At 34.6% G+C, this 24,297-nt stretch overlaps 1 protein-coding gene across 1 annotated transcript in view; it reads left to right on the top strand.

Annotated features, from left to right (window-relative positions):
• Positions 1-3,915: 3,915 nt before the first annotated feature.
• LOC106664607 overlaps positions 3,916-24,297 on the top strand; it is a 617,189-nt gene continuing 596,807 nt past the window's right edge. Inside the window, exon 1 of the mRNA XM_014390497.2 lies at positions 3,916-4,069. The gene's annotated coding sequence lies outside the window, so the exon portion shown is untranslated. The remainder of the gene's footprint in view (positions 4,070-24,297) is intronic.

Below are 24,297 nucleotides of genomic sequence, written 5' to 3' on the forward strand. Positions count from 1 at the left end.
AATAAATTTTTTTACACGTCATATGTCTTTAGAATAATACAATTTCACTGTAATAAAATAAAATTACCATCAATAAAATAGTACTATGTTAAGCAAATAATGAAGGGAAGCTTTCGGTACGTTCAACTTGGACACAGGCGTTAAGGAAGAATGCATCATGTTACTCATTTTCTTCATCCTGAAATTGGATGTATTGATGCGCTCTTCCCTCGAAAGATTTAAGACTTTGATCCTGCCGAATTCATCTGGCTCTTGGCGGCAAGGATGAACGCTTGCAAGCCAAAATAACGGCCAATAAAACAAAAGAAGTGAACATAAATCCTAGAACGGATAGCCCGCTGATGCTTGAAGACAACTTTGAAGCATTTGATTACTTAGCATTTAATACTTAAGGTACTGAGGATAATGGGAAGAGTAGAATTAGAAAAGTCAATTGTGTATTTATACAATATATCCGCTATTGGCTCTTCAACATTAATGTTAAGTCCGTCTTCTTATATGGCTTTGAGACTTACAAGTCTCCAAAACCGTGAAGACCAGGTTGCTGTGAACCGCTGCCTACGGCGGATTCTCGCAATATTGCGGCCTGACCAAATAAGAAATGCGGAGCTGTGGAAAAATACAGCCAGCTTCCCGTACATGCTGAAGTATGAAAAGAAAATGAAAATGGATAGGACATGCACTGGGAAAAAGGGATGGCGCCGTCGAGAAAAGTGGAATGGAATTCGCTAGGGCGACCCAAAATACCCAACCGCAAACGTGGAGACGCTCACGTGGAAAGGGACCTAGGACAGCCAGGAAGTGGTGTAGACAGGGTGGAAGAACTAGCATTAAAAAAACTTAATAAGAGCAGGTCAACTATAAACAATGTTTATGGAAAGATCTAAATAGTGTACAAATGAGAGCAGTGGTATTGTATCAAAAATTACTATACATTTCGTTTCAAATAAGGAGAGGATTGCATAATGCATCATAACGCATTAGGGATTAACGTCCAAATACCAACTTTGCAATACATTTTTTATACCATTATCATTTAAATAAACCATGGGCTTTGTAAGGATTTTAACCCAGGAAAGTTAGCCTGGCAAATACGAGTCAACCAACCCTAAGCGCTCAGCCACCTTTCCATTAAATCCAAAGAAAAGCAATATATTAATTGGCCAACACGCCAACTTTTATTTATCGTTGAGAAGTGGAGATGAGAAATGAGCTCAGAAAAATTCACCCCCACAGATTTTTTTTTCGATTTGAAATAAATTTACATAGAACTCACTCCATTATGTTTCAGGGGATGTGGCGGGGCACTATTTTATTCTATTAATAATTGATCTATTTGATCCCTAATGTAAATATAAAGGTTTTATCAATATTGTGCTCGTGTAAAATTACAAAAAACCCACAAAAATAGGATATCAGCAAAATGAAATTAGGTACATATTGAATTACTTAGATTTAGCGATGTTAGAAGAGTAAATTATATGTCCAAATATAATAACAACATAAAAATAATAAAATATAACAGTAACTTGGCATAATAAATAGGATAGTCAATTTAAGTTTAATCGAATTAAATAAATAAGTAAATAATTGAATAAATAAATAAATAAAAAACAAATGAGATAAATACATTTATAAACTAAAAGATTGTACATTTATATACACGTTTGTATACATAATTTACAATCGAATTAAATAAATAAGTAAATAATTGAATAAATAAATAAATAAAAAACAAATGAGATAAATACATTTATAAACTAAAAGATTGTACATTTATATACACGTTTGTATACATAATTTACAAAATTGAAGTGTGTATAGACGAACACACATACACATCTTTACCAATCTATTAAGCTGAATATTAGATTAATATATGTTTTATTCTCCTGTGCTTCCAAATGGTATTCGTAGGAAACCTTCCAATTTCTTGGCATGTAAGATTTCTATGCTCCATCAGTTTATTGATAAAGTTTTCAGGGAGCCGTTTAGCTTCGTCGTGTAACAATCTCATGTATGTACTCTGATGGAGGAGGTTAAATTTAGTGCGGCGGCTCGAAGTGATTACAAAATTAAATAATTTAGACTACAACAGGATAGTTTTTAAGAAATATTGTCCACGAATTAACTCGTATTGAATTAAATGAAATTTACTCAAATCGAGCTGATAAAAACTGCAGCCTTCTGGCTTATTGTACCTTCCATGTCCTTAGTTCAGTGCAGTAGACTTAATCCATCTCTTCAGAACTGTCGCTGCTACAACTTCCTTCCCGAAGTTTTTTCGTATGTTATGTTAAATCTCCATTTAGTTGTTCCTTCGCATTCTAAGACGATATGGGTGGCTTTCCTCTCCTCATTGCAGATGGGGCCATCGTTATATATGCCCATGTTGTGTAGATGTTTTCTCGGTTGCCAGTGACCGGTTAGTAGTCCTACCACTCCTCTGAGTTTGGCCCTCTCCAGTTGCATCAGTGATTTTACCAGTCTTTGTGAGGGGTGTTTCATCATAAGTTTACTACGACAAGCACAGCTACAGTTTATCCACTTCTCCTTTTCTTTTGTTTGGATCCATTCTGCGATGGAGGATTCTATATTTGCTTTTGTAATCCCTAGTACAGAGAGGTCTTGCAGATTCTCCCATAGCCAGTCTGTCTGCGTTCTCCTTGCCCAAAATTTCTCTGTGCCCTGGCACCCAAGATATCATCAAGTTATCGTGTTTCCCCAGGTTTTGGAGATTTTGTATGCATTCACTGACTAATTTTGATGTGTTTCTTTTACATGCTAATCCTTTAATGGCTGCTTGGCTATCTGATCTTATGAGGTTTGTTTTGCCAGTATAACCTCTTTTAAGATTTTCCAGGGCACAAGCATTGATGGCATGTATTTCTGCGTGAAAGACCGAAGTGAGTCTCTCCCCCCTCAAAACCCTAATGAGTTTGATTGCTCATGTTTTGGAGTTATGCAGTAAATGCCCGATCCGGTTTCTTCGTTTGTTTTTGACCCTTCTGTATACAATATCATTGTATCTGATGCTCTCCTGTGTTCTTCCTCTCCTTTATAGTCCGTTGAGACTTTATAGGATGTTGTGAAGGGGGTGGGATCAAATCTTAGTGTACCAATGGGTTTATTAGAATATGTATATATAATTTTTTTAAATAATGGTCATAACACCTCGGGGTTCGAAGTGTCAGAATTTTTGATTTGAAACCAGGACCTTTACCTTACAGGAGAGCGCTGTGGCTGTGAAAATGCCTAAACCATTGCGTCCAACCCTGATCTATAATGTTAAATATCACTTAATTATTAATTAATTATATATATAATTTTTTAAATTAATAGTCGGTTTAGTAAGAACATTTCTAATAAATAAAAGGAAAAAAGGGATACATTTTGAAACAAATTATGACGTGTAACGTTGTTTAAATTGTTTGTAAATTTGACTTTTTGTCCATCAGCTTTATTAACATGAGCTACTACGTTAGATTAGATCAATTTAATAAAAGAAGGGTAGTAAATGTATACAAGTATATAAATGTTCAACCTAGGTGGCTTATACTGTCCGTTGTGGTAGTCGAAATGAAGGGGCGAAACTGCGGTCGGACCTCGAAAAAATAAACGCTAGGACAAACGTCAAAGAGCTCTTTGTGGTAGCAGCCGGTGCTCGGACTTTCCCCGTTCCCCGGGGCAAGGTGAGAATCACTTTTTGCGGTCCGGTTGGCACCGAGGATCGGCCTAATTTGATGAGGAATCCTCACACAACCCAGACCGTATCTCAAAAGGCGAGGCTGCGATCGGAAAGAAATTAATTAAACAAATCCTCTGAGCTTTTGGTCGGCCTTGCGACGTAGTGGGGGCAACGCCTGCGCTGGGGTGGATTTGCCGGGGGTTGAAATCAGTCAGTTACTAGCCGGCAGTAGCAAAGAACGTAGCACCACTTTCGCCAGTAGATCACATGTAGCTCGCCAACTCTTTCGTCTAGGAGTGGATTAGTGACTCGAAGTGTATTTTCTACGTCTACTGTTCGAAAAAGATATGACCTTCCTAGGTGTCGGATATAACAACATCTGTAAGTTTCACCTTTTCTCTACTTACTACTCACTTCCAACCGTTCTGTGAACACATTTCTATTTCGTCATTTGTATAATCTGTATTCTTTTTAAATATAAATAAACTTACATAAAGCGAATACATTTAGGTCCATGATTTTACGATACTTTGCCAACTACACATTTCTAAATATTTATAAGGAAATAAAAAAATATTAAATATGTACCGTTGAACGATTAAACAACTTCGTGATAAATAAATAATACAATTAGGAATTTTAAGATTTTATGTTTACTGTGATACAACTGTTGAATAAGTTTTGAAACTCCTGTGACTAGATGATAAAGTATGAACGCCCAATATATTTAATAATTAATTAGATATGGTATTACTATTATTGTATTAGGTATTTTATAGTCACGTTTTTTTAAGTTGTACAGCAATTATAATTTCACTACTGTAGACGATTATTACAATATTAATCCTGATTTAGGTATACAAACTATTACTTTTTCATGCAACCCATAGATAACAATATACCACTAAGAGATTCCACGTGAATTTGATTTTATAAAAATTGTAATATATTTTTATTCTAATTTTCCGGGTTTAACTATGTCCATTAATATAACTTATGGACTATTAATAAACACTCAATATTTAAAAAAAATACAAACTTTTTTATTTTTTCCTCACTTTCACATATTACTAGCAAACAGTAAAAAAAAAGATAATCATTTTGTGTGGTGATTAGTGACCGTTAATCGATAATTATTCAGAAATCGTGAGATGCGGTCTGGTGAGATAGGTTTCAGAAAAACATTTTCTTTGTCGTGCCAACGTTTCAATCTTTATTGAGATCATCTTCAGTGCCTGGGATTTACAAACATTGTTTTCATTTAACAAATACATTTAGGATGTGGAAAAGTGAATTTATACAATACAAAATATACAGATATATACATTTTTTTAAATTCAATCAAAGTATTTCTACTCACTCAAAGTGTTTGTCTTCTGTGTAATTGTGCCATTCTTGCATGACGTGTTGGGAGTGCCAGTGAGATTTTGCTGTTTATGTTTATATATGTTGGATTTTGAAAAAAATTTTTTTTTGCATTATGTATAAATTCACTTTTCCACATCCTAAATGTATTTGTTAAATGTAAACAATGTTTGTAAATCCCAGGACCTGAAGATGATCTCAATAAAGATCGAAACGTTGGCACGATAAAGGAAATGTTTTTCTGAAACCTACATCACACCAGACCGCATCTCACGATTTCTGATTAATCAATGATAATCATTATTTTGATTATTCAATATGTAATTGTAGGTTGAACTTAAAGTTTAAATAAAACTAATAATATAATAATAATTTCATCTTTTATTTTTACTCTTGTGTTGGATAGACTTTGAGAAGACACGTGACACTGGTGAAGCATTTCTAATTATATTTTACTTTAATGTTCAACGAACAAAACAGGATTATCCCTTGTAATTCCCGTTCGTGTTTTTTCTTAATAAATAATATTTCATACTTGTAATATAATACTTCAAGCCATACGAGTAAATGTACATTTGCTAAATTGGAACACTGTACACCAAAGTAATTATATAAAACTATAATTCTAGCTCAATTAGCCGAATGAAAGTGCTTTTTGTTTACACTTGAACACACTAAACTCAAATTGCTATTGGCCGATTTACGAGGCACGTCTGTAAAATACATTTTCAACTGGCGCCGTTAAGCCAACGGTGTTAGAAGGTCTGAAATTGTACAATTCTAGAAAATATAGTATATTTTTAACTAACTGACTTGCTGAAAAACAGTATCTCAATTACTGACCTTTATTCCAGTAGGTCTTGAAAAATCTTACTCCTTCCGGTCGGTGTAAAAGCAATACGTGAACTTAAAATTATTTTATTTCTTCAAAAAGTTGGATTACATAACTGATAGATCAGGGTTGATAATTGTCAAGGATTTGATTTTTAAATTAAAGAACAATTCAGATGTTAAATATGGGATGGTGTTTCATTTCCGAAGAATATACATGTAACTGCTATACTTTAATATATTAAAAATATATTTTTATAATAGATTGAATCAACATTTCAAATTTTTTTTTAGAAAAAATAATCAATTTTTTTGTAATGACCAGGTGCGTGTACCACACCTTTACACAATGATTAAAACATATTATCAGGATTCATTTTTCGCGTAAAAATGTCGCTAAAGGATTTTAAATTGGCTAAAAATACTAAAGCCTTGACGATAGTTGTGAGAATCGTCACAGAAAATATCACAATTATCACAGAAAATATATTCAAATACTTTCTTACATCTCTAACGAGAGTCTTCTTGGGGTTTTCAAGAATTAAGGGATTTTTGATAAATCTTTCGAATCAGCAATTTAATTCCGGAATGTTGTTGTTTTCGGAATGTTCATATTTTTATAAGGATATGGAGGAAATGATTTAGAAGATCTTATGAAAATAATATTGTAAGTAATTGGCCAAACTGTCTCACGTTTTATCTTGTTTGGCTAGTTATCTCAAATGATTAATCTTGTTAAAGAGCTCAATTGTCAGATAATAGACTAAACCCGCGCGACTTGCGAGTATTGCGGAAGTGTTGCTCTTTGCGCCGTGAAGCAATATAAACATTTTTCGTTTTTAACCTAAGACTGATCGCTATTTTATATTATTCTAAATATTTATTCCTCCAATTTTTTTTTGAGCCACTCTTACAGTTTGCCAAAGTGTGTTACAAGTGAGGTTTTAAATACTGTCGGTGGAAACCATAGTTAGACAAATTATACCCGCAACACAAATTTAAAAAATAAAGAAGAGGTTACCATATTTATAATTATATTTGCAACGTAATAATTAACCCCTAAGATAAAATATTATTAAATGAACTCCAATGTAAATGTTGGATAATAATAATAATGCTACAAGATAAAAAATCTAAATACTTAAAAATGTTAATAAAGAAAATACATGTGAGATAAAATCTCATGAGCGACCAACAATGTAACAGCGTGTAGCTTAGCGAACACACGCGGGTTTCTGACAAAAGTAGAAAAAGCTCTTTTCTGGGGACTAAAGAAACTTTGATAACTCCGTCATATCAGCTCTACGATTATTTTAGTAGGCAAATGATCTCCGGAGTGTTCAGAACCAGCCTAGTCTGTGCTGATGGTTGGAGGCCTAGGAATCCCGAACTCACGAGAGCAACTTAAACTCAGTGACGCGGCCGGGTTCTTGGCCAAGCCCGGGCACCCATTGGCTAGGACGATCGTCAAGTGCCCGTACAGAGTTGTCTACGTTAGGTTTCGCTCCCGGATGCGATCGTTCGGAATTCGCTTCTGTGAAGACTTAGGGAGAGCTGGACTGGCGCTGGGGGCAGTATTTCAGCTGGGCTACAAACCGATACACCCTGGATCTTCCGACCGTACTCGTGGCGAAATTGCCCAAGTCGGGTGTGTACCACCAAGTTTTTCTTTGAACTTAGAAATAGATACGCCTATTTTCGTCTGATTTTTACAGACGGGTCCGAGATCGGCGACGATGTGGAATGTGCCGTGTATATCGTGGGAGTAGCTACCTTCTGGACATTGCCCTTTCATTGCAGAGTAGACACGGCGTAATTGTACCCGATTTGATGGATGGCTTTTGGGGGCGGTGCAATCCTAGGAAAGCTTTACGTTTAGGCTTTACGAAACAGGTTCCATGCGAACCCACTCGGCGTTCTCTTATTAGAAAAATACATCAAGTTCGGAAAAACGGTTTATAGTCTTGATCCCTGAACACTTGATCTGGAGGGTAACAAACGTGCGAACGAGGCGACGAAAACCGGAACGTGTCACCCTATGGACCGGTCCGATCAGGACTTCTGACACTAAGCGAGCGGTTAAGAACATGACAAAAGAAGGATGACAGCGTTAGTGGAAGAGGTCGTTTGGGAACTATAATTACAATATTTATAAAAGTACCCTATCGACTCTTTAAAAGTACCTATAAAATACCTAAAAAAGTACCTTATCGACGATTTTAGATTAGAATATTAACACCGTGTGTAGGTCACTTGAGGAATATCAAGTATTCATGTAAAATGTATTTATTTGTGCGACTGACTTGTAGAATTTAATTCGTATTTGGCTGGACTATAGTATCCGTTTGCGGCTGAAATGACCTAGCTGTCGACAGCCCCAATCGGAGACTAACCCCTTTGGTTGGGAAGCGTCGATCTCCTGGGCATATGGCTTCGAGGGCTTACTAGTGACCCGGCACATAACGGGGTAGGTGAACTCCCCGTAGAGACCTTTGGAGCGAACTGGGAGTGTAAACCCTTCGGAGTGAAAATCCAATAGTTACATGAGTTTACGTAGAAACTTTTTTATAAAAAATCTCTTTAAAAAATACTGTATTTACATAACTGGAGAAGCTGTTTCATGATTTATCTAGTTTTCTAGTTTATCGTAAGTTAAATTGTGTTAAACAGCACCAAGCTGTCAAATTTGCAATGTAGCGTAAACTCGCCCGACTCGCCTGTATTGCGGAAGTGTTGGCCTTGTGCGCCGTGAATCAAACCTGTTATAAAGTTAATTAATTATCCAGCTTATCATTTTTATTAACATTATTCACTTCTAAATATATATACACTAAATATATNCAAAAGTTGAGGTTGAGGTGGGAAATTAGTGTCCGAGTGATCGTGGTCACGATAGCTCATGTGGTAGAGCAGCGGCGTATCTAGCCGAAGATCGTGGGTTCGAATCCCGCTCGTGCCATTGACTTTTTTATCTCAATTAAAAACCTCAATTAAATGTAATATAAGGCTTACTATTTTATGTATGTTCATAACTTTGTATTACAAAATCGACGATAAAACCAATTTTGAAGGAAAGAAATCAGTTTTCGCGTCATGCTTTCGACAAATGTATTACCGTCTTTAGGATTTTAAAAATATCATTAATATCTCACAAAGTTACTAAATCTAAATATATACTGAAAAGACGTCAACAGTGCTCCCTACATTTCACGTGTTTTTAATTTTTGATGAAAACTAAATTGAAAATTTTTTAAATCAAAATCAGTCTACCATTTTAAAAGTATTATTAATATCTCACAAATTTACCAAATTTAAATATATACTGAAAAGACGTCAGCAGTTCTCCCTATATTTCACGTGTTTTAATTTTTGACGAAAACTAAATCGAAATTTTTTTAAATCAAAATCAGTCTACGATTTTAAAAATATTATTAATATCTCACAAATTTAAATATATACTGAAAAGAAGTCAACAGTGCTCCCTATATTTCACGTGTTTTTAATTTTTGACGAAAAATAAATTGAAAATTTTTTAATCAAAATCAATCTAGTATTTTAGAAATATTATTAATAGCTCACAAATTTACCAAATTTAAATATATACTTACAGTTCCGAAATTTATGATATCAATCATATGTATTTCCGAGTTAGTAGAATAAAAACAGTTTCAGGGGCGTCGGTGGCCGCAACGGTTTAGGCGTTGACACGGAGCTAATCACTGTAAGGTAAAGGTGCCCGGTTCGAATCCAGCAACCCTGCATTCGAACCCGATTACTTACAAATAGGCTTTTCTTCAAAATCACCGCCAGCCTGAGGGTTTATATGACCTCCGCTGTTGTGAACCCTCCTAAAAAAAAGGAAAAAATAGTTTCATAAACAGTCGATTATATTTATACATATTTCAATTTATATATAATTTCAATCACCGTAGTACGAACATAAAAGTTTAAAAAATTATAAACAATGTAATGGTATTATGGCAAGATTATTTTATTTACTGTCACTGTTCACTCATTTCTGCTGAATCCGTACATATTTAAGATTCATCTACCGATTTATATTTTTCAAAATCGAAAATGCATAAACTGATTTTGATTAAAAATTTTTCAATTTACTTTTTGTCAAAAATTAAAAACACGTAAAATATAAGAAGCACTGTTGACGTCTTTTCATAATTTTATAAGTTTAAGTTTTATTTAAAAATTTTATTTTTGAATATTTTATGATTACAGCTGTGTTGTAACCGTGACCTGTTACGATTTTTGCGTGGCTCAAATTCGAGGAGCTTAATTCGTTACGCTAGGCATGCATGGAACTACAGATATGAGTTAATTAAGGAGTTTAATTTTTAATTTGTATTGTATAGCTTGTTTTTCTATTCTCTCCTTCGCATTTTAAAATTGTTATTTCTCCTTTTTTCATTTTATTGCCTAGGTTATAACTTTTATTTTATTGTCTATTTTATTGTTCCTGATTGTTTAATCAACGACCTTTGGCAGACGGATCCGCGATCCATGCCCTTAAATGCTTTGAAATCAAAATTAGCTTTTTTGCCTTTCTTAAGTTTAATAAAGCATTATTATTATTATTACAAGTCACTATAGCTAACATAAAACTTCGTGGCAGAAATCACCATGCTTTAATACTAAAAATTTTAACAGCTAACTGTATAATCGTTTAAATGCAATTAATTTCTTTATTGATGAATTTATTTAATTGTAAATATGATTAGTAGATTTGAATGTTCAACATAATTTCTTTTTATAAGGATTTAATAAGAAGAATTTAAAAACACTGCGATTAATGATCAGAATAAACAGTTTGAATATGAAAAAAATTCCTCTTCATTATGCATGAAAGGTTAAACATTTATAATGCCGAGGTAATAATTTTTTCTCATGCACTTATGATTTATGGAACATGAAAAATCATCATCGAGTTTGTAACGCACGTAAGTTATGGTGCAGTCAGTGCCGTAATTTAGTGAATGCAGTCTTTACGATCCTATCACATCTCAACCGAGCCCTCAGCAGTTTCTTTTCATTATCCTCCCCCTGGTCTCCCCACAGCACTCTCAAACGTTGTTTACATAAATGACTTATGCATATCGAAACGAAGGCGGTTATGAGAGAGTAAAAAGCTCTCCTTAATCTTCATTTACGACCACTTGCCCATTAAGAAAAATCATAATTTTTTTTTCTTGAAAAGTTGTTTTCTGATTTTAAAAATAGAAAATCCTAAAATCTCTCTTTATCGTCGGTTTGAATTTAAATGAAGACGCGATTCAACAATCGCGCTTGTATGTTGGTTTAAATTTGAAAAGCTTCATCAAACTAAAAGCCTAGATATTACGCTAATTACCTCTATTGTGACGGCTTGTAATTGAAGGATATATTATTCCGCCGTGCGTTACAATGCAATGATTATGCGAAAACAAACCAGGAATGAATAATAACCACCACTGATACACGAACGCCGTTGCATTAGTTATCGCGTGTAGTTTCATCCACAACGTACAAACACTATTAATAAATTCATATTTGCAGTTGTAATTAAAGTGTAAACGTTAACCACTTGTTGTAACTGCGAATCGAAGAAAATTTATAAATAAAACTATCATAGAATATTGTGGAAAACGGGATATACAGATAGAAGGATTTTTTCATGTTTCAAGCCGATTGGTACTTTCTGCTGACGTTTATGATTAAATTAAAACAATATTTGTAAATCCCAGGCCCTGAAGATGATCTCAATAAAGATCGAAACGTTGTCACGATAAAGAAAATGTTTTTATGAAACCTACGACACACCAGACATGATTAACATATCAATTTTTTAGGTTTAAAAAAATTTTATTACCTTTATTTGGTATTTACCACTACAAGTGATGTATTAAGTAAATATGTTCGTATATGTTGAATTATCATTTGAGGCTCTTGTAGGAGAAGTTGCCCTGTGGTAACACTCATTCACACTGATATCTTGTTCAGTCTTCACACAATGAGAAGGTCCTCGGGGCCTCTTTCTTCAATCGTCTTGAAGGATTTTCAGGTAGGGTTGGAAGTGATAAATTTCCGAATAGATTACTGTGTGTGTTCAGTGATTGATGAAATTTTTTACGTCGGGTTTTGATGAGTTCATGTACAAACAGGATGTGTAGGTCTTTATGGATAGTGTAATTTGTAACGTAAAAAGGAGCATTTATAATTTGACGGAGAATTTTAGATTGGATTGGATTGGAATCCTTGGTTGAGCCCCACATTTCACAACCGTACGCCCAGAGAGGCCAAATCATTGTCTTGTAAATTAAAAGTTTATTTTCAAGGTCTAATTTTGATCGTGAGTCGAGTAGTCTTTTTTACAATTTATAACGTCGGTTTGTTTGCTGTTTTTTCAGTCTTGTATGGGGATTCCAAGTCAGTCGTTTATCCATGAAAAGTCCAAGATAACCCACAAGGTCAGTGGTAAGCAATGGAATTCCATTTATACTCACCGCAGGACAGACATTTTTACGTAAGGTAAAATTGATCTGTGTGCTTTTCGTCAGGTTTACCTTTATTCTCCACTTTGTGAACCATATTGTTAATTCATTCAGGTGTTGTTGTAAGTGTTGTGTTAATGGAGGGATCCCAATTGCGTGTAAGATTCGCTGTATCATCAGCGAATGCATATGGCGAAATGTTAACGTGTGTAGGAATATCTGCAGTGTATATGGAAAATAGAAAAGAGCCAAGTATGCTTCCTTGAGGAACACCCGCCCTTATTCAGTTCCCTGACGGATTCGACAAAATCGATCCATCAGATAAGATGTCAGTATAAGATAGTACGTATGAGGGAGGATGTTCCTCAGTTTCCAAAGCAAGCCCGAGTGCCAGACTCGATCGAAGGCTTGTTCTATATCAAGAAAGACACCCAAGCAATGCTGTTTTTGTTCGAGGGAAGAGGCTATTTTGTCAGCAAAACGATGTAATTGTTGAGTTGTAGAATGAAATGTGCGGAACCCAAACTGATGATCTGGAATAATATTAGAATTTTGAATTATTGGCAGTAATCGTCGGGGAAGTAGTTTTTCTACTATTTTGGCAAGGATAGAAAGGAAACAAATGGGTCGATAGGAATTTGAAAGATCAGAAGGTTTATTTGGCTTATGAATCATTTTAATTATAGAGAACTTCCATTGCAATGGAAAATATGAGGTCCTGAGTACAGCGTTGTATAGGTATGTTAAGTATAGTAAGCCTCTGTGGGGCAAATTTTGTAATATTCGTTTTGTAATTAGATCATAATCTGGAGCTTATGGTTTGTTAATATTTCTATTATATCTTTCAATTAAAAATTGAAAGCATTGTATAGTTAGATTGTAAGTACGACTTTCATGGATTAGTTTAATAGCTGACAGGTTGTACTTATTTATTAGTTATTTAACTTATTCTTAAATTATCAACTCTGTACTTGTATGTTTGTTCAACCATTTGGATCGTGCTTAAAATATGATCGTTCTGATCGCGTTTTTTGCCCACTTTCGAAGGTTTATGATAAAAGATAGTGCAAAATTTTAAAATCTTTAGGGTTTGGAGTAATAAAGTATATAGAGTAGTAAATACGAGAACTACGACCAAAAAATATTCAATGGGAAAATAAAATAAGTTATGTTGCAGAGAGCACGTGTTTAAACTTAGACGGGTAATATCTAGGTCTTGGTCGTCCCATCTTTTCTTAAAATCTCTTTTATACAATTTTCTTAGTATTTTACTTCGACTAGAGTATTATTAATTTAATTTCTTTTAATCAACTAAAAGAGTGGGTCAGAGGCCGGACTTAATCAAGTTCTCATTGCACCGCCTATCATTATTTTGTTGTTGTTTGGTTGTTAAATATTGTAACTTGTAAAATGGGCAATTTGGAGCAAAGAAATAAAACTTAAAAGTTTTAATATTTGTGCAATGAAGTTTACCGCACTACGATAGATTAAATGAAGGAAACTGTTGGTTTCTGTGGTTTCTTATCAGCCTGATCTTTTCGGAAAAGCTCTTTGATTCGAGTGATGGCCTAGCCTAATAAAAACAAAATTTAAAAAAAACGTAACAGTGGAGGTGAATTTACGAGTTTTATGAAGCAAGGAAAGGGAACAAAAATCCCGGGACGACACATGTACTCTCCGCATCGAGAATAACAATACTTTTCACAATAAACTATCCACTTTATACGTAAAAAAATAATTAATTAAATACTACTACAGCATTTAAATTTTGGAAATTGTTTTTATTTTATTAAATCGTAAAAACGGCCAACTATAAATAAGGAATGTGAAAAATAACATTTTGTTCTAGTTAAAATAGCTTAGAAGAAAATGCGGCTAAATATTTGCGGTTACACGCGTTTACCAGATTTTTTTACGAACACGATATGTGTTGTAAGTTAAGTTGTAAACACTGTAACAGTTTAGCGGGCATAATTGACCATATTAAATATTTCAATTAATTATTCTTTTATCTAAGTGTAAAAAAAACTAAATAAAACTAACTTAAGTTGGGAAAGCAATATTCGCATGGGGTTTCCTAGGATCACTAGAGAAATATTAAATTTTAGGTAAGTTTTTGTGTTATTTTAGTCGAATAAGTCTGTCATGATACGACAAGACGTAAGTTTCGCAATAAAGGTACAGTTCCAGTGGGAGTTGGTTAAAGGAAAAACTGATTGGGCTAGAGATACTCGCTTCCAATTAGTTTGAAAAAACATGTCTTGATAGGAATGTTAGTATAATCTCTTATTGGCCCTTATTTTTTAAACGTAATTTATCAAGAGAAATACGTCAGGTATTTCTTGGAAAATACCCTTACCATGGTATAAAAAGATATTGTTTGTCAAACTTTCAGAAAAGATGTGTTTCTGCTATTTTGAAAATTGTAAGCTTATGATACGTACTACGTACTCCTATAGTAGTTGGATCAGCTACATGACCCTCTGCCACTGCGTATTTTTATATCTTGGATAGTGCAAAATGTTTAAAAATGCTCACATGCTGAATGATAATCTCGACAAGTTTTTTAAGTATTTGGCAAATTTGTATCATGACTCTGTCAGTTGATTATCTAAAAGAAGTCAATTCTTTATATAAAAATGCCCATACTAAAGGAAATTGCGTGCCAGGTAGCAAATTTGGATAGATATTTTTAATAGGTTTTCTAACTAAATAATTCTAAACATTAACGTTTACTGTATTGGTATTTTACATATAAAATCATAGGAAATGTCTTTTCATATTCAGTGCCTCTAAAAAGTAATCGAAAAATTCTGCTTTTACAATATTCTCAAGTTTGTTCATTAATTACGTTTTTTACTATATTAACATGCAACATTAAGCATATAATAAAAAAAATTCAATTGTACGTCGTTTAATCTAGAATTGATTCCATTTTTATAATTGCCCAATTTTCAGGGAAGTTCTCGCAGATTTTAGCGCGTCTTGTTATCTGTCTTCAATTTAAATTTACACTACTATATGCTTTAAAATATTTCGAACTATTTGAGTTCGTAACATTATTTGAGCTTTCAATTTTTTATCATACTTTTGTTCCTTACACTTTTACACTTTATTATAACTATATAAATAAATCGAAATCTGTAAGTAAAAACACAAGAATACTGCAAAAACATAATTAAGTATTCTTTTGCAAGAAACTGTAAGTACTTGTAAATCTACGTCTATCAGTTAATGCGTTACTGAATCCCTACTCTCTTTGTTTTACTTAAATTTTTTCCATTTTTCCATTTCGTGGTCCGCTTGACCATTTAATATCTTACAATTAATTAAGGTTTTTAGTTGAGATAAAAAAGTCAATGGCACGAGCGGGATTCGAACCCACGATCTTCGGCTAGATTCGCCGTTGCTCTACCACTCGATCCACTCGGACACTAACTTCCCATCTCAACCACAATTTTTCCATTTAAATACAACATTCATTGCATAGCGTATAATTATTCTAATTTATAATAGACTAAGCTCGGTCGATGTGTGGAGTATTGCGGAAGTGAAGGCCTTTTACTTTGAAATCTGGAAAAACGTCTCCATTCGTCGTTTTTATTACAATTAAACGGAATTTAAATATTGTTTATTCTTGTTAAGGATTGCTAAAGAAAAGGATTTTGGATACATGAAATGCGTTATCACTACCTGGTTATTTGTAATTTTCCTATATTCAAAGGTATAATATAATGAAATTTACTAATTTCGTGGTCCGCTTGACCAATTAATATATTACAATTAATTAAGGTTTTTAGTTGAGATAAAAAAGTCAATGGCACGAGCGGGATTCGAACCCACGATCTTCGGCTTGATACGCCGCTGTTCTACCACTTGAGCTATCGTGACCTCGATCCACTCGGACACCAACTTCCCATCTCAACCGCACCTTTTGAATTTTCTCTCTTTTTTGCTATTTTTCAATCAGCGTATCAAGCCGAAGATCGTGGGTTCGAATGCAGCTTGTGCCATTGACTTTTTTATCTCAACTAAAAAACTTAATTAATTGTAATAGATTAATTGGTCAAGCGGACCACGAAATTAGTGAATTTAATGATTTAAAATGAAGTATATTTCACTAAAGCTCTCCGTGGCCATTTCATTTGTCGTCGAGAATCCAATCCGATGACACGACATTTGAATGGCAAAAAGGAGGGTAAATTCAAAAGGTGCGGTTGAGATGGGAAGTTGGTGTCTGAGTGGATCGAGGTCACGATAGCTCAAGTGGTAGAGCAGCGGCGTATCAAGCCGAAGATCGTGGGTTCGAATCCCGCTCGTGCCATTGACTTTTTTATCTCAACTAAAAACCTTAATTAATTTTAGTATAATATAATAAAAGATCCTTAATAAAATACATATGTTTTATCGTATATAGTAACTACGTGGATCTCCTCAGAAAAAAAAGATTTTAACAAGAAAATAAAAAACAAAATTTAAATAAAAGTTAATTTGTCTAATTTAAAATAAATAATAGAAAACATATATACATTAATTTACAAACAATAAAAAATTATGATAAAGACTTTCCCCATAAATCACACTCAGCTGAGACATAAAATATTAATTTTTAAATTTACGAGAGACTAAAAATCACATGCCCATCTTCACGTGGCCGACCCAAGGAGAGAAGAGAGAGGAAAAATCCTTTTTTTATCCGAGAGGTTTTCCCCCGCGAAAACTCTCTATCTTTTTGTTGCCCCACCCGGCTGGCGCCCTTTTACAAACTCTCCAATATATATATACTATAGGTTATACGTATTAAAACTTCATTTTCATATAAATTTAGTTGTATTTCAAATTTTATTGCTGGAAACACAAACTTATCTACTTATAAGAAAGTAATATAAATAACGCAAATTAAGGAAACATTGATGAACGGACATACCTAAATACCCTGCACGTGGATACATCCAAGAAAATTTCAGTGTGGTTAATGCTTAGTAGACATATTTTAATTTAATCCGTGCGATTTTAAGGTAAAGGTAATTGTATTTTGGTCGTATCCAATGATTTTGCTTTTCCTATTTAATCTTCTCCGGCCTTCGCGTGACGTTAAAAACACTGGAATATTGTATGTTTGGAAATGATCAAAATATAAGCCATCCCTTGCGGTACTCCAGGAACAAAGGTAACATTTACTAATAAATATTTACCTTTATTACTTTAAACAGCAATCATTTGGTTGTAGACAGAAGGTGTGTCTTTAGCACAAGCGGAAGACTAGATATAATTGGGTTTAGTGGAGTATGAGTTAAGTATATATTACAAACAAGATCGAGCCAAGAATACTTCCTTGGGATACTTCTCAAATAGTCTGTTATGCTGGTTTATGTTAAACACAAACGCGTTTCATCTCATTGATGTTCCAGTGTTCTCATCAACATACGCAGACAACCTACAAAATTAAACGGACCTAAATGATGACCAGTGTTGACCAATTCAACCTGCGAGTTCATACCGACCGACTAACTTCAAGATTGATAATGTTCGAATTCCTCATATAAAAAAATTAAAAATTACATGCGTTTATACGTTTATATATTTAACGACCATTTAAAAAATATTCAACGTCTGAATAAAAAAATCTGTGTCTAATATGATGAATGTACTCTTTTCCTCGTGTATTACAATAAAAAAAGAAACAACCCCTATTCGTGGGTGCGTCTGTTGCTTCTATTTTCCCCAATGTTTCATGGCCGGCAATAAGCCCCCCTTTAGCAACAGTCCAAAAACCCCCCTTGGCACAAATAATGCCTGACGTCCCTTTGTTCTAGTCAAGGATCAACAACTTGTCCTCACACAGGATTGCGCCCCCTAATCGATGGGCTAATTATTCCGCTTCTAATCCACTGGTGTTGGAAGCTTAGCCCGAAACAGGCCCCCTTTTCTTCTGTGCTACTTTATTGGACTAATTATGAAAATCCCTTGCCAATTGTTTCGATATTGTATGTTCTTATAGTTTGACGGTCGGCCAGCAAAAAAGGGCCCACATTCCTTACGTCCCCTCCGACTGGTAATTAGTGAAGTTTAATAAGCCTTTAAATTTTCTTTTATAAATCAACCGGAAAATTAGATACACGGGTGATTGCAGGCCTTTCTTAAGACTCCCAAAACCATATAAATTATATTTGAAACTAACGATTATCTACGATATTTGGAGATCAATTTTTAATTGTAAGCACAATTATTAATTTCGTCATTTACGAGATGGTTTGCCCACAATTCTTGGCTATTAGAAATATGTTTTTTATTCTTTAAAATGATGACTATCTCTATCTCTCTCCCCCCTCTATGGACAATTTAGTTATTTAATGAAACCTCTCGTTTAAATTACTTTATTTTAGAAAAATTAGTTAATTTTCAATTAACTAGTTATTTTCTAGATGCCAACTTTTATTGTTATCGCGTTTCATTTATATATTTGAGTGGATTGTTCAAATTTGAAAATTTTCTGTTCATTACCTTTTAAATCTAGCAGTTTCAGCATTAAAATGATCAAAAACAGCCAATGTAGAACTTCATGATTCCGTAGATTGCAAGAAAAAATCTCATAAGTAATAAATGTGATAGAGATAGAGACTCTATTATGTACACCAAGAATTCCTACACACTAAATGATGAACAGCTTTTTTTTTTTTTTTTTTTTTTTTTTTTTTCCAATGGATATCAGGGACTGGAGGAGTTCCCTCCTGAGTACTGCAGCTGAGCTGTACAGCTTATTGTACTTTATCCCCGGCTCCATATTTTGGGGGAGGGCTCGCAACACAAATGTGAACTTGAGCCCCCGTTGTACCGGTGTTCTTCCATCGAAGAAACTCATTTTTGAAGGGGGTTGGGACCAAATTCAGGGTCGCTGAGATCCGATCCCGTCCCTTCCATTGATGAGTGCCGTGTCAATTTCTTTCAATTGCGGCCACCGGTCCCCTTAGGCGTCAGAAAAAGTCCAGAGGTGACGGTGGGGATCGAACCCACGACCGCGGGATCTAATAGCCGAGAGTCTGACGCCTTAACCACTCGGCTACCGCGGCCCCCTCGATGAACAGCTTAAGATCTTTTTAAAGCTTAAGATTTTTTTTTTTTTTGCGTTATGATCTATGCATATTAGCTATGGCGACGAATTCTTATATGTGTGTTCAAATTGGGGGGGGGGTTATCGTGAAAAAAGGGCCAGAGGCGACGGTGGGAATCGAACCCACGACCGCGGCGTGAGAGTCTCTCATGCTAACCACTCGGCTACCGCGGTCCCTATGTTCGATCGTTACACTATGTCACACCAGACCGCACCTCAGGATCACCAAATGATTTTTTTAGCATTATGAATCAAAAAGGCATTGAAGTTAAGAAGGAAAGAATTTTGTGTAATGAATGTAATAAATATTTTTCCAATGTTGGCAACAATATCAAACTAAAGATTATGGAAGAAACCAAAAATGCGACAAAGAACAACAAATATGATTATGTTATTGATCATAAAGGCAAAATGTCCGAGTCAATATTTTTTGAACCAGTAACAGAACAAGAAACTTCAAATTTATTGAAAAGCCTAAAACAACAGTTTCTACGAAAATGGAATATCCAAACAATCATTGGCTAACGGTCACTAAACACCACACACACACGCTAAAAATATCACTATGTTTATTTGTATTTTCGTTAGTTGCTTTTTGTTATTGCAGACCACACAGATTTAGGATCCCCATTACAATCAGTTATTTCGTTTTGAAAATATAAATATGAAGTTTTTAGAAATGTATGCGATCTCTCTATCCAAACGTACTTACAACTGATATTAGATAATATCAACGTTCAAACTTATGGATTAACGTAATAAAAACACTTTGCGTGTACTGGTGTTTGATAACTATCGAGCCCAGGGTCTTCTCCAACGTTGTTGAACGCATTCGGGGCAGACGTGATGATTAATAAAGAGACGCGAAAGCTAGAATTATTCAGGTGCTGGGCCGAGAGACCTGTCGCCTCCACATACCCCTCCTAAATATTCATCATGCCCTAATATAAAGGCTAACACCAGCCACTCGTCCGCTCCCGCTCAATTAGAATTTATACTCGCCGGCCCCTTTTATATCCCTAGTATAAAAAAAAGTGTGTTACAACTACGGAAGGGCAATAGACGAGTCTATCCGGTTATTCATTCAGGCGGAATGGCAGGCAATATCTATATTTATAAAATAAAGCTCCAGTAAACATTAATAATGGTTGGTTTTACTAGAAGTAAAAAGTGCCAGGGTTTCAATTTTATTTTCTATTTTGTTCTAGTCTTCTGTCTTTAATACAGTAAAACCCTATTTCTGTTCAAAATAAAAAATCCCAATTGGAAAATATCCCAAAACAGTAAGAAAACTTTATATATGTAAATAAGCATAACAAAAGTTTGTCTGCATTGCCGTATTGTTTCATAATTTAAAAAAAATTAATTTCTGTAACAACATATTCAAACCAAATCCTGAGATCAGATCAGAACCAAAAAGAATTTTTACGTCTTTCTTCAACGATGTATATATGTGGGAAGTTTATGGGCCGACAAACAGCTGAGGTCATCGCCGGTCCTCTGCCTGTTTTCCTTCTTTTTCTTTTCTTTAGCGCATATTTTGTTTTAAACTGCAGCCATTTGTGTATCTCAATCAGTTACTGACTCTGAGTTCAAATATAAACTACGTTGATATTCTAGAATGCTAGCCTCTCGTTTGTACCTCAGGTTGTCAAATACAGAATAGAGACAAAACATACAATATATATATATATATTACCATATATATCATATGGTAATATATATATATATTACCACAATGGTCTGGTCATATTCACTCCCCCAGAGTACTCGATATTCCTCGGGGCGGAGTTATAAGCAACCTCTTCCTTTCACGCTAATAAATTACTTTTACTCTCCAGACGTTATACACTCACCCCAGAGTACTTGATATTTCTCGGCGCAAGGTTATAAGCAACTCATTCCTTTCACGCTAATAAATTACATTACAATAAATTAACACAAACACAACACTCGATAGAAACATAGAGGTCTGATCACATTCCCTCCCCCAGAGTACTCGATATTCCTCGGGGCGGGGTTAAATCACCCCTTCCTTTCATGCTAATAAATTACATTCGTTCCAATAAATTAACATAAAGTCAAACACAGACACAACACAAACACATGAAACTATATACATTTAAAAATCCCTATAGCCCTGAGGTACCGGAACAGGGATCTGCCACAAGACTACACGCAGGTCCGATGATATGCCAAAATATTGTCTATATACATCAAGCCTTCTGCAATTGAAGAGGTGCTAGACCGTTATTCTATCCTTACATAGCGGGCACCTACGCGGTCGCTTTCCGGCCAGAAGGTGCCCGTGCGTTATTCTCGTATGACCTATGCGTAGCCTTGTCAGTGGCCTTTTCCCATTTCGAACCTTTCTCCGTGGACCAGGGACCGACTTCCTTTTTAACATGCCACAGTTTGGCAGGGTTATTTCTATTTCTTCGAGCCCAGCGGTTTTCCCATTCTCTTTTTACAGAGTTTGAAATTAGTGGTTTTAGGGCGTTTCAACCATGTAATAACATAATCTGTTTATGCTATCAATTTCTATACGTCGTAAAGTTAAGATAGTTTTCAAAACGCGTTGTTAGATAATATAATTCTAGTTATATTAGCGTGTCAATAGGTACTAGACAGAGTATATTTGAAGAACTAGTTATTTCTGAAAAAAATCACATTCCATGTAAGTTGATTATAATTATGACTTTTTAGAAATGTATGTGATCTTTCTATCCAAGCGTACTTACAACTGACATTAGATAATAGGGTATTTACGATCTACGATAACCCAATTAAATCTGCTAGGTCGTGTTAACATATGTAACGTGTAAATAAGCATAACATCTGCATTGCCTTGTTGTTGGAAAATTTAAAAAAATTAATTTAATTTTTGTAACAACACATTTAAACCAAATCCCGAGATCGGATCAGAGCCAAAAAGAATTTTTACGTCTTTCTTCAACGATGTAATAACAAAATCTGTTTATGCTATCAGTTTCTACCCGTCGTAAAAATCTCTACGAACAAACAGTCCCAAATGTAATTTGCTTTGCTTTTTGTTATAGAAACTTTTGTCGTAAACTTAACCGTTAAAGGGCTAGAGAGGCTAACTCTCCCACCCACATCCAGGGTCCCCAAACATAAAGGTCCATATTTTACAATCCTATCTACTATGTGACTTGGCCCGCGTCTAGGGCAAATATTAAATTACACGCCGATAAGTCCAATGTGGAAGAGATTTCTGTCTGAGCTACTGGCCCGCAAAATTATCTTAAAACGTGGCAATGCAAATATTTAAAAACTTAACAATTTTCTATTTTATATAACACAGTCGGTAAACATTTACTCATTTATAGGAAATAAAATTACATGACTTTACATGCTAAGCTGTTGCTGAAAACACAGTGGATTTATTTAGAAGTTAATCATTTGTATTATAATCGAACCCCAATAATCATTGTAAATCAGTGATAATTTTTTTCTGCTAGCGTTGAAAGTTAATCTAGGATGATTTCGACGTCCGAGTAACAAATATTAGAACGTGTAGCTGGGAATTTCGCGCTATTCTTCTTGTATTGATTGCTTATATGATGTTTCGTCTTTTCGTCATCTTCATTCATAGCAATTAATTAAGGTTTTTAGTTGAGATGAAAAAAAGTTAATGGCACGAGCGGGATTCGAACCCACGATCTTCGGCTATATACGCCGCTGCTCTACCACTTGAGCTATCGTGACCTCGGACATCAACTTCCTATCTCAACCCCACCTTATGAGTTTTCCGTCCTTTTTGCCATTTTTCAAATGTCGTGTAATCGGGTTGGATTCTCGACGACAAATGAAATGGCCACGGAGAGCTTTAGTGAAATGAAGAAATTCATTTTAATCATTAAATTCACTAATTTCGTGGTCCGCTTGACCAATTAATACATTAAAATTAATTAAGGTTTTTAGTTGAGATGAAAAAAAAAAAGGGGGGAATACTCATAAGGTGGGGTTGAGATAGGAAGTTGATGTCCGAGTGGATCAAGGTCACGATAGCTCAAGTGGTAGAGCAGCGGCGTATATAGCCGAAGATCGTGGGTTCGAATCCCGCTCGTGCCATTAACTTTTTTTCATCTCAACTAAAAACCTTAATTAATTGTAATGTATTAATTGATCTAGCGGACCACGAAATTAGTGAATTCATTCATAGATTTTTCTGTGTTTAATTTGGAAACGCTTAACTTGAGCAAAAAATGGTCTTATACAAACCCCAAATTAATTTGGGTAAAAATAGCGTGGTCGTAACAGATTTAACATAACTTTCTCATCTAGCTGGGAAATGACACAAGCTTTTTTATTTTAAATAAACGGCATTATTTTTGTTGTACAATTTGATTTTGAAATTTATAATTTTCCATTTTTACTGAAAGTAAAATTTTGATAGGGTTGACCATTTCTGACTTATGCCCGCCGGAAGACACGTGAGGGAGTATGCTTTTTCGAACAAAAAATTAACTTGGGGTTTGTATAAGACCATCGTTTTCGAAATAATCGAGGAAGGCCATTGTACAATAAAATTATTGGATTCTTATTTAGAATAACAAATTGAGTGCCATTTTCCAGCTAGATGAGAAAATTACATTAAATCGGCCACGCCCACGTTATTTTTCGCCCAAAAATACTTGTGGTCAGGAGACCATTTTTTGATAAGTTTAATCGTTTCCGAATTAAATGGGTAGACTATGTAAGTTGATACTCCCCCCCCCATATATATATAAGTTATCGGATATTATCAGATTACAATGCTAAGATGCAGGTGGCATTCCCATAATTGCAATCAGCAC

This window comes from Cimex lectularius, unplaced genomic scaffold (genome assembly GCF_000648675.2).
Source record: "Cimex lectularius strain Harlan isolate CLEC.00 unplaced genomic scaffold, Clec_2.1 scaffold13, whole genome shotgun sequence".
In the NCBI taxonomy this organism is placed as follows: domain Eukaryota; kingdom Metazoa; phylum Arthropoda; class Insecta; order Hemiptera; family Cimicidae; genus Cimex; species Cimex lectularius.